We start from the raw sequence: 9,757 nt of genomic DNA, 5'->3' as shown, positions 1-9,757 counted from the left end.
GAACGTATCTGACTAGAAACAGCTCATCGCTTTGAATGGGCTTATTATTCAAAATACCAAAATTCATTTCCGTTCAACGCTTACAATGTTTTAGTGATGACGGTTACGGCTGTGACGTGACTATAGTCATACTGTAACAAGTTTCTCCATTGGTGCACTCTACAAGCAATATTCATGAGCATATTTGATTTACGAAGAGGTGTACAATACTTATAGGATAGAGCAAAGACAAGAGGAATACCAAGTCCTTAAAACGCTGTCTTTTTACTACTTTATGTTTTTTGAAGATTTCAATGAAACGTAGGTATAGTTGCAGAGCATTGAATTTAGAAATAAAAGTCATTCTGACCTTTAGAAATTGAAATTAATAGCAAATTTTGTGATTTCGTGCATAAAATTATCTTTTTAAAAATATTTTATCACCAAAACAAAATGTAAATTATTGGAACTGCAGTATAAATTGAAAAAGGACGATATTAGTGTGAAAAATAAAGTGTACTTGAAAAAATGGAACGGCACTATATTACCGCAACGTTTTGCTGACAGGTGCACAAGTTTTCCTTTTATGGGAAACTTCTGAATTTTCCCCAATCCTGTGTTTTAAAATCTATTCTGCAAGACGGAATGAGTTGGTTTTTTTTTTTTACACAGTCCTATTTTGTTCCTCACGCCTTCTGCACGTTTTCATATTTGTTTTTCAATTATCCCCAATCCTGTTTTTTCAAATTTGTTCTTTAAGACAGAATGACTTCCAACTTTTTACACACCAGAACTTTGCTCTTACTGCATTTCAGCACGTTTTGCGAAGTATAAAATTGTTGTTATTTAAATGATAAATTAGTTTTTAATTGTTTGTCTAATTACAAAAGCAAGGGACAATCATGAACTATAAAACGTGCCACTTGCAGAGAGTGGTTATCCTCCCGACCCACACAAGTTCATCCCAGATTATTTTGTGTATGTGTATTTCTTCATTTTTCTTAAACCTTTTTGTTTCTTCGTCTTTCTTTCTTCCTTTTTTCCACTCATTTGTGAATTAATGTGTTGTTCGGTCACTTGTGGACGTTTTTTTTCTCTTTTTAAATTCTTCGAAAATTCTTCGATGAGTTATTCTGTAAATTTTAAAGTCGCAACATACATTAATTTCGCAACATACATTGGATTCACACCGATCACTCATCTTTTGTTAAGATTTTGTCAAGGCAAAGGTTATTTTCTTAGGACAAAATATTGTTTTTCAATAAAAAAAAAAAAAAAATGAAACACAATATTCAACTATTTATTACTTTGGAAACTACAGACTAACTAACATATTTAATTGATTCTTTGCTAAGATTAAAATTCGAACTAACAACGTTTTACTTTCCTTTTCAACATTTGGAATCTAATAAAACATTTAAAAAGCAATGCCCCTCCACCACAAAGATGCACGGTACTTATCCATTCAGAATAATATGACATATGACAAAGAACAAATGCAAATGAAAAATCGTGAGAATTCGAAAATAGTTTTTCATTCAACTGTTTTCAAATTCTCATACATTTTCATTTGTACCTAGCCATACATCATATTCTGAATGGATAAGTCATATTGAAGGATTTTTTATTCATACATTAATATGTCAATATTGACAATTTATACTTTTATGAGCGGTTTCAATGATTAAAAATCTGAATGAAATCTTCGACGACTTTTATTTGGGAACTGAATATGGTGATAAGAGGGGTTCTAATCAAGAATTCACGAGAAAACAAACGCAAATTAGAAAAATGTCTTGGGACCTCTCTCAATACTTACATTCTTGTGTAATACCGTCGTCCAATCTCGCGTATAGTACCGACGTACGCCGGACGTGGTCAACAACCATTTACACTTCCAATACGCTAGTAATTTTGGACGCATTCAGCTTGTCAATCATATCTGCACAACGCGTGTTCAGAGCATATATAAAGAGCATACATAAGTGTGTATCTGGAGTTCAAGTAACGTATGTTTGCATACTAGTGTGTCTGGCGTTTTTCTAACGTAGATGCAATACACGCTTCGAAAGGAAAACGTCCCTTGATCGTATTTGAGACGGGTCCCGCTCGTACCTTATTATTTATCCGTGCTTTTGGTGGGTCTGGGACATGGTATAATTGGGCTGTTTCACCGAACTAGTACACATTTTTATTTAGGGGTCTACTTAGGTCAACCTTCGGTTAGGGAATTTTCTCGCTGCATTGAAGACCCATTGGTGGATTTTGGCGGTTATCTACTCTTTGGTCGAATTGTTTTCCCTGTGACATATCACTCATTTCCATTCTCAATTTAATTGTTTTGACTACTTCTGGATATACATGGTTTTGTAAAATCACGGATATCTACTATATAAATGTCAGAGGTTGAAAGTCAGAATACGTTTTCGATACGTCATCGGTGTGTTTTAAACTTTCACGGAGTATTGAAACTACGTCAGGCGTTTGTTAGAAACACGTCCCACAAACGTCAACATAAATGTCCAAATAAAAGTTGAACGAAATTGAGGCGAATACAAAATGCCCTTAACGTGTCCCAAACTATATGTAGTGTTGTCCAAGTGGGATATACGCTTGATAAACGCTCTACTTCTAGCTGCTTAAAAGTTTCCATGCGTCACCAAGCGTGTACATTTGCATTTCAACGCGCGTCTAAAGATTGCTTAGCGTTCCTCTTGCGTGCATCTAACATATACGGACCCAGTCAATTTTCCCTGTACGTCTCGTGCACGTCGATCTATACGCCAGTGAGTGAGTCTAACGCCGACAGGAGTGAAACAACGTCATTACATAACAATACCGACGCGTGTTCAGTCGATTATCAGTTAGTAGTTGCTCGAAACCAGTGACTGTATATAAAATGAAATTTGATTGGATACTTGGTTTCTGGCAAAGTTTAACATTATTTCCCGTATACCTGATTTATCCTTTCTTATTCATTTTACAAAGTAGTAGTTCTGAAGTTACGTGCTATTTCATCCGTATTTTTATAGTTGTCTTTTTAACGCATTTTTGTTTAGTTCTTTAATCACAGTATTTTTGCTGGACAAGTGTTCAAATGTGGATGTATATTTTGATGAATGTCAAGTTACCTGACATGTAGATAGTAAGCTATGCATTGGATGTTACATGCACATCTTAGTACGACAGTTTCAACCTACGTGTGTAAATCCGGAAATCTGTCAAGAGTGTTTGGTTCGCCTCTTACTATGTGAACGCATTTGACCTTTTTTTTTTGCTTTTCATTCTTTGTGTTAAATGTTTACCTATCGAACCTGATGAAGGTTATTTTAGAAATATGTGATGTGAACAAGGAATTCGTTTCATGCACTTTCCCCCCGACGATTTTCAACCTATAACCTTGAACTTTCTAGAATGTTAGTACATACATTCAAAATATGCATCCTATGTTGTGTATACATCATATTTACATTGTTTTTATGTCTGTCAACACGTAGTCAGTATAAAAAAGAAGATGTGGTATGATTGCCAATGAGACAACTCTCCACAAGAGACAGTTTGTGAGTAGCATTTTCGATATATAGTGGGTGCCCGTTATATGCAATCAACTCCTTCTTCAGCCAAGTTCTGAATTTTTAGAATGTTCCTCTACATTAGACGTTAAAGATGTACACATTTGAAAAAAAATGCAGATTTTGAAAATTTCACGTGACGTTTGCTTCTATGTATCATTACATTTAGTATAGTAGACAGTTTCTGATTTATACTTTAAGATTTTCTTATTGTACGAACTTAAAATCAAGCTATATCATGGTAAATGTCGGTCGGCTTGAGCGACAGTCAATAAATGAGGATACATGTTTTGTTTTATTGATAAAAAAAATCAATAGTGTGACTTGCTTGCCAAATGAGACAACTCTCTACAAGACACCAAAATGAAACAGAAAGTAACAACTATAAGTCGCCGTACGACCTTCAACAATGAACAAAATAATATTTTATAATAGTCTATTTGTCAATTATCGATTTGTTTCTGTTAATCCATTTTTAGCGCAAATTGTTTCCCTTTACTAAATGACAATGGGTTCTTAACCACACAAAACTAGCCGCTGTCCATTCATGACAAGTTGTAAGTGATTTTTAAGCGTTTTAACAATTTAGAATAAAATAAATGATAACTGATATCCAAAATTTTATCTCAACAAAAGATTAAAATGTACTTTGTGACATAGAAAAGTCTCATTGGCACTCATACCACATCTTCTTATTTCTATTAACAGTTATGAATAACTTACACGCATTACGAGCAGAAAATGTGCTCTTCTTGCTTGCTCTTTTTATCAATGAAAATTCATATCACTTCTAAAGGGAAACATCTCATACAGGTTAATCTCTTATTATAGTTTGATTACAGAATTGGCAAAGAAACTGTTCCTCCAGAACATTTTAAACCAGAGCCTCCGATCATATAGAATCGAACACTATATCATGAAAATATCGATACATTGAAGATTGGTACACTTTGATATATCATATGTCTACTTGTGTACACATATGGAAGTGTTGGCAATTTTTCCATATTGTTCAGAGCTGACATATGCATGTTAACGGAAAATATCGAACAATCAACTGAAGGAGAAAATGCCTAGAATACATGGCAAGTCAAAGGAGATACGGCCAGGACATCATCGGACAGAAACTCATCGAAAAACATTACTAAGTTGTGAAACTTATGTCGGCTCCATTTGTCATTTTGAGGTTTAATGTTTTAACTCCCTCAGGCAAAGTTGGCTTAGATGGATTGGTCATATTACAATGTACCCTACAACTGTTTTGGTTCTTTTATATCATGAGCTTTCAAATGTTTGTCTTTGAGCGTTCTTGGTGAAGGTAAATCCAGATAAGGGCTTCGTACGCATGCAATTTATAACGTATTGTTTTCATTTTTTGAACATGAAAAAAAAATATGATTCAACTATACAAAAAAATCCGAAGATATCTATAAAGGTTTACATATAATCGTCAAGAATAAAAAAAAAGTGCTTCTTACATGTATAGATATATGAGTATTTGAGATTTTCCAGAAACTGAAAAGGGAATTTGAAACAAATTCAATTAACAAGAAAACCACGTCAGAGGGTCGCCATATTGTGCAATCAACGTTTTTATTATAGCAAAGTTGTTAAACTTTCTACAAGGTGGAAATCAATTTTGCAATAAATTCGTCTTGCTTTTTCGACCTTTAGCTAATTACAATCTTTGTAAAACAATGCATGCTTTATTTTATTCAGACACTAATATGACCTATAATTGCTAATTTCCATGTCGTTTGGTCTCCTGTGTACATTTGTCTAATTGGAAATCAAATCACATCTTCTTATTAATTTCACGAGAGGTCAATACATACAAATTATACAAAATAGACAGCAAAGGTTATCGTATAATAACACGTGATTGTCATGACAAAGAAATATACAATTTATTGATTACTTGTTTTAAGGAGAAGAAATATCATAAGTAAATGTAAGTACCTATGTATATATATGCGGAAATATCTTAAAACACATGATAAAGTTTTCTTCGAAAAGTACATATTTTCGCCGACTGTGTAATAATTCGAAAATACACCAATCAATTTCTGTCTTGAAGGATAATTTGGCTGCTGTCTTTTCCTTCCGTTCACGTCTGGCATTCGGTATTTCTACAAAAGAGACCGAGAAAGGATAAGGTAAGCATTGCGATAGGATCGTGAAAGATTTGAAGACGGATCGTGAGTGTAATTTCATACAATTCAATTCCAACATCTGTGAACATTTTTGTTTTATTATTAAAAGACGGGGAAATTCAGAAAAAAAAATGAAATATGTCTGTCATTTGGCTCTACTCTTCCTTCAAAATATTCTGCATTAAGAAAAAAAAACCAGTACTATTTTTCTTATGTAAAAGCTCACATTTACCACAAATTGGATAAAGATAATGACTTAAAAGATGGCGTAATAAACATATTATTAATAAGTATTTTCGTTCTAGTCCTTCAAAAGATAGAATTTTCTTCAAATTTGGAACTTGTCCTTTTAAATTATTTAAAACTATATTTTTATCTAAAATTTTACATTGGGCATCAATATGAAATTTCATATTATACCTTAACATATATTGCTGTTAAAATGAAGATCAAATTGATAATTTGCTAATTTCTAAATAGGATTAATTAAGGTTTTTACCACATTTCCCCGTAATTTTCACATGCCAAAACATTTAACTCCCCAGATTCAATCACTTTCCTTTCAAATTTTAGCTCAAAATATATTTGCCAGTAGTTTACAGGTACATTTGATTTTTTTTTATCTAAATGAAACAGGAACCTAGTAATGGTGTTTTGTTGCCGAAAATCAATGCTTTAGGTAGAAAAATAATTTAGAGAGGAAATGAGTGTCTTTGTAACTAAGGTATACAGCCACATAAATATTTTAAATTATGTTTTAGTTAAACAATTGTAATTTCTCAATTTCTTAATTTATGGATATGGATTATAAACCGAATATTGCTAATAGCAAAAAAAATATTGATCCCAACGTTAAATATGTTAATAATGTAAAACAAATAGACAGGAAACACGAAAAATAAATAAATAGAAAAGTATTTATTGAAATGTTTTGATCTGCTAACTGTGACAGGACCTAGCTACCTATTGTTTTTTTAAATTTTTTATATGAAATCGACTCCTCCGAGTTGAACAAAAAGTAACCCTAAAACTGCCCAAATATGGTAGTCACATGACTTCTATTGCTGTATTAACAAATGGGGTCAAAACGGGGTAAGCTTCAAGTTGTCTTTAATATGCAAGCAACACTTTCAATTGGACGTTAATCAAAAATTAATAAATCCATTAAGGAAATCAGAAGGTTACTAAGACGGTATTCAATGTTAAAAACCGAACAAAAACGACAGACGACATTATTCCCAAAACACAAACAACGCCATCTCCTATCTCCAAAACAAGGACAACGTCGTCCCTAAAAACAAAGACAACTTAATTCCCCATAACAAGGACAACATCGTCCCCAAAACACAGACAACGTTATCCCTAAACACAGACAAAATCCTCCCCAAAAACACAGACATATTCCACAAAAGACACATTTAATAAACATTCGAAGAGGGATTACTTTTAAAAATTAAAACAACTACTTTCTATTTGATTGGGAAGTTTTTTTCATAACATCTACACACAAGTACATGTAAATGTTTGTTTCTGAAACGCGCTTTTCATTGTCAGTCAAAAGCTTATCCCGTTTTGACCCCATTTGTTATTACAGCAAATGGAAGTCTTGTGACTACCATATTTGGGCAGTTTTTATTGGTTTGTTTTGTTCAACCTAGACGAGTCAATTTCCCTTAAAAAGTCATATCAAATGGAATAAAATATGGCTGGACATTTTAAAAGACAACTGCGTAGATACCTTTTAGAAGTTCTAATATAAAAAAAAATATATTTTGATTAAACGGCGTACTGAATTGTTATACGAAGCTTTCCCGACCTCGTCTAATGTTGCGGCTACTTTTATCAACTTGGGAGTCAAACATTCTATCTTCACTCGTGAGAATATACGCAGTATTAAATCTGCTTATGTTCCACGCATTTTCTTCTTGCCCATTTTTTTTCCCCAACATATTTCTTTTCCTTTTAATAATGTGTCACCCTCCAAGTAGTCAGTGTATCGGCATTGACTATGATTTTATTACTTACTTTTTAGCGTATTTTTAGATGATACAGTTGTAAAATATTTGCAAACCATATTTAAACGGGAAAAATTATTGTACTTTTTTTTAATTCTCGTGTTTATTAGCTCACCTGTATTGAAAGGTCAAGTGAGCTTTTCTCATCACTTGGCGTCCGTCGTCGTTAACTTTTACAAAAATATTCTACTCTGTAACTACTGTGCCAATTTTAACCAAACTTGACCACAATCAACCTTGGGGTATCTAGTTTAAAAAATGTATCCGGTGACCCGGCTAACAAACCAAGATAGCCGCCATGGCTAAAAATAAAACATAGGGATAAAATGTAGATTTTGGCTTATGAAACCAAAGCATTTAGAGCAAATCTGACATGGGAGTGAACATGTTTATCAGGTCAAGGTCTATCTGCCCTGAAATTTTCAGGTAAATGGGATAACCCGTTATTGGGTTGCTGCCCCTGAATTGGTAATTTTAAGAAAATTTTGCAGCTTTTGGTTATCATAATGAATATTATTATAGATAGAGATAACCTGTAAACAGCAATAATGTACAGCAAACAAAATAAGACTTACAAATAAGTCAACATGACCAAATTTAAAAAAAAAGTTATTTAAGCAGCAAGAATGTTCAGTAAAGTAAGATCAACAAAGACATCACCGACACCAAAACACAATTTGTGTCATGAATCCATCTGTGTCCTTTGTTTAATATGCACATAGACCAAGGTGAGCGACACAGGCTTTTTAGAGCCTCTAGTTTTATGTTATTTTTACCCTTTGAAACTATAGTCACAATTGATATCAACCAACTTACTGACCTAAGCTGGTAACTTGTCATGTACTTATTTTTAACTCTCTGACCATACTTAATGAATTATGTCAATACATGCAAATTGAACTCGAACAAAATACGTTACGTTTTGTTTTGTTTGATTACTTACGGTTCCATTTTACTATGTCTAGATCCAAATAAAAAAAAAAAAATATAGTACTAGCTTGCCTGCGTAGAACTTCAAACACATTACGTCGTGAAATATATAATCACCTATCTTGCCATGACGTTCACATGTGGAATAATCTAATGCCCTTTCATATTTGATATTTCAAAAATAAACAAATACCTGTATTTTAGCTTTGCACAAGATCATGTTTTTCCATGACTTTCAATGACGTCTTACACTAAATGCATTGGATGTTGGATTTGTACTAATAGATATTTTAGTCTTAGATACATGATGTTTTAATAGTGTTATTAGTCTTGAAATAGCATCAAGAAACCGCGGGTATTCTCAGATATACACCTAATGACTGTTTTGTTGTAAGGATGTAAAAGTACCCTGCCACGTCCGATCTGTGCTTTTGTTACTTGTTTTTTTTCTGCTTTGTATCGATCTAACGAGTTAAGCACTTTTCAAAAGATTTTTTTTTATAGTTTGTTGATAGTTCATATGTTGTATTAATTTTACTAAACTCGATTATAAAGATTTAAACTAAGAAATTAAAAATAATGAATGTTGCTAAACTTTTTATACATACTAAAGTAAATATACAAAATATCAATTTAATTTAACATTTTTTCTGAAATGTTTGGCATGTATTTTGTGGTTAAATTATTATGATATATATCACAATTTTGTGTATATAATTTTCATTTATTTTATTCAGAATTAAGGTTGGCCATTGATTTAAACTTTAAAATGCAATCCTTTATTAGCAGTAATCAAACTTTTAATCCTTCTTCCGGTCCAAAGTTTTCGGAAACTTTAAATCGAAACTTGTTAATGTGCCAAGTCTGTTTATTTAACCAATCAGAGTCGACGCCAGGATCAAAATATAGGGGTGTGTAAAGGTTCGAATTTTTTGGTTTTCAATTCAAGCCAAAAAAAAAAGTTTTTTGTACGATCAAAAAGCCGCACATCCTGTACGCGCCCCTATGGACGCCATTAATATAGTTGGTTTTGGTACAAAAAGGTGAAATAAGAAGTAAAGTTGTAAAGTTGTAAATCCAAAAAAAATCGTTTCTGAAAAAAAGAGAC

This window comes from Mytilus galloprovincialis, chromosome 5 (assembly GCF_965363235.1).
Source record: "Mytilus galloprovincialis chromosome 5, xbMytGall1.hap1.1, whole genome shotgun sequence".
Taxonomy (NCBI): domain Eukaryota; kingdom Metazoa; phylum Mollusca; class Bivalvia; order Mytilida; family Mytilidae; genus Mytilus; species Mytilus galloprovincialis.
Note: the sequence above shows the minus strand (reverse complement) of the source record.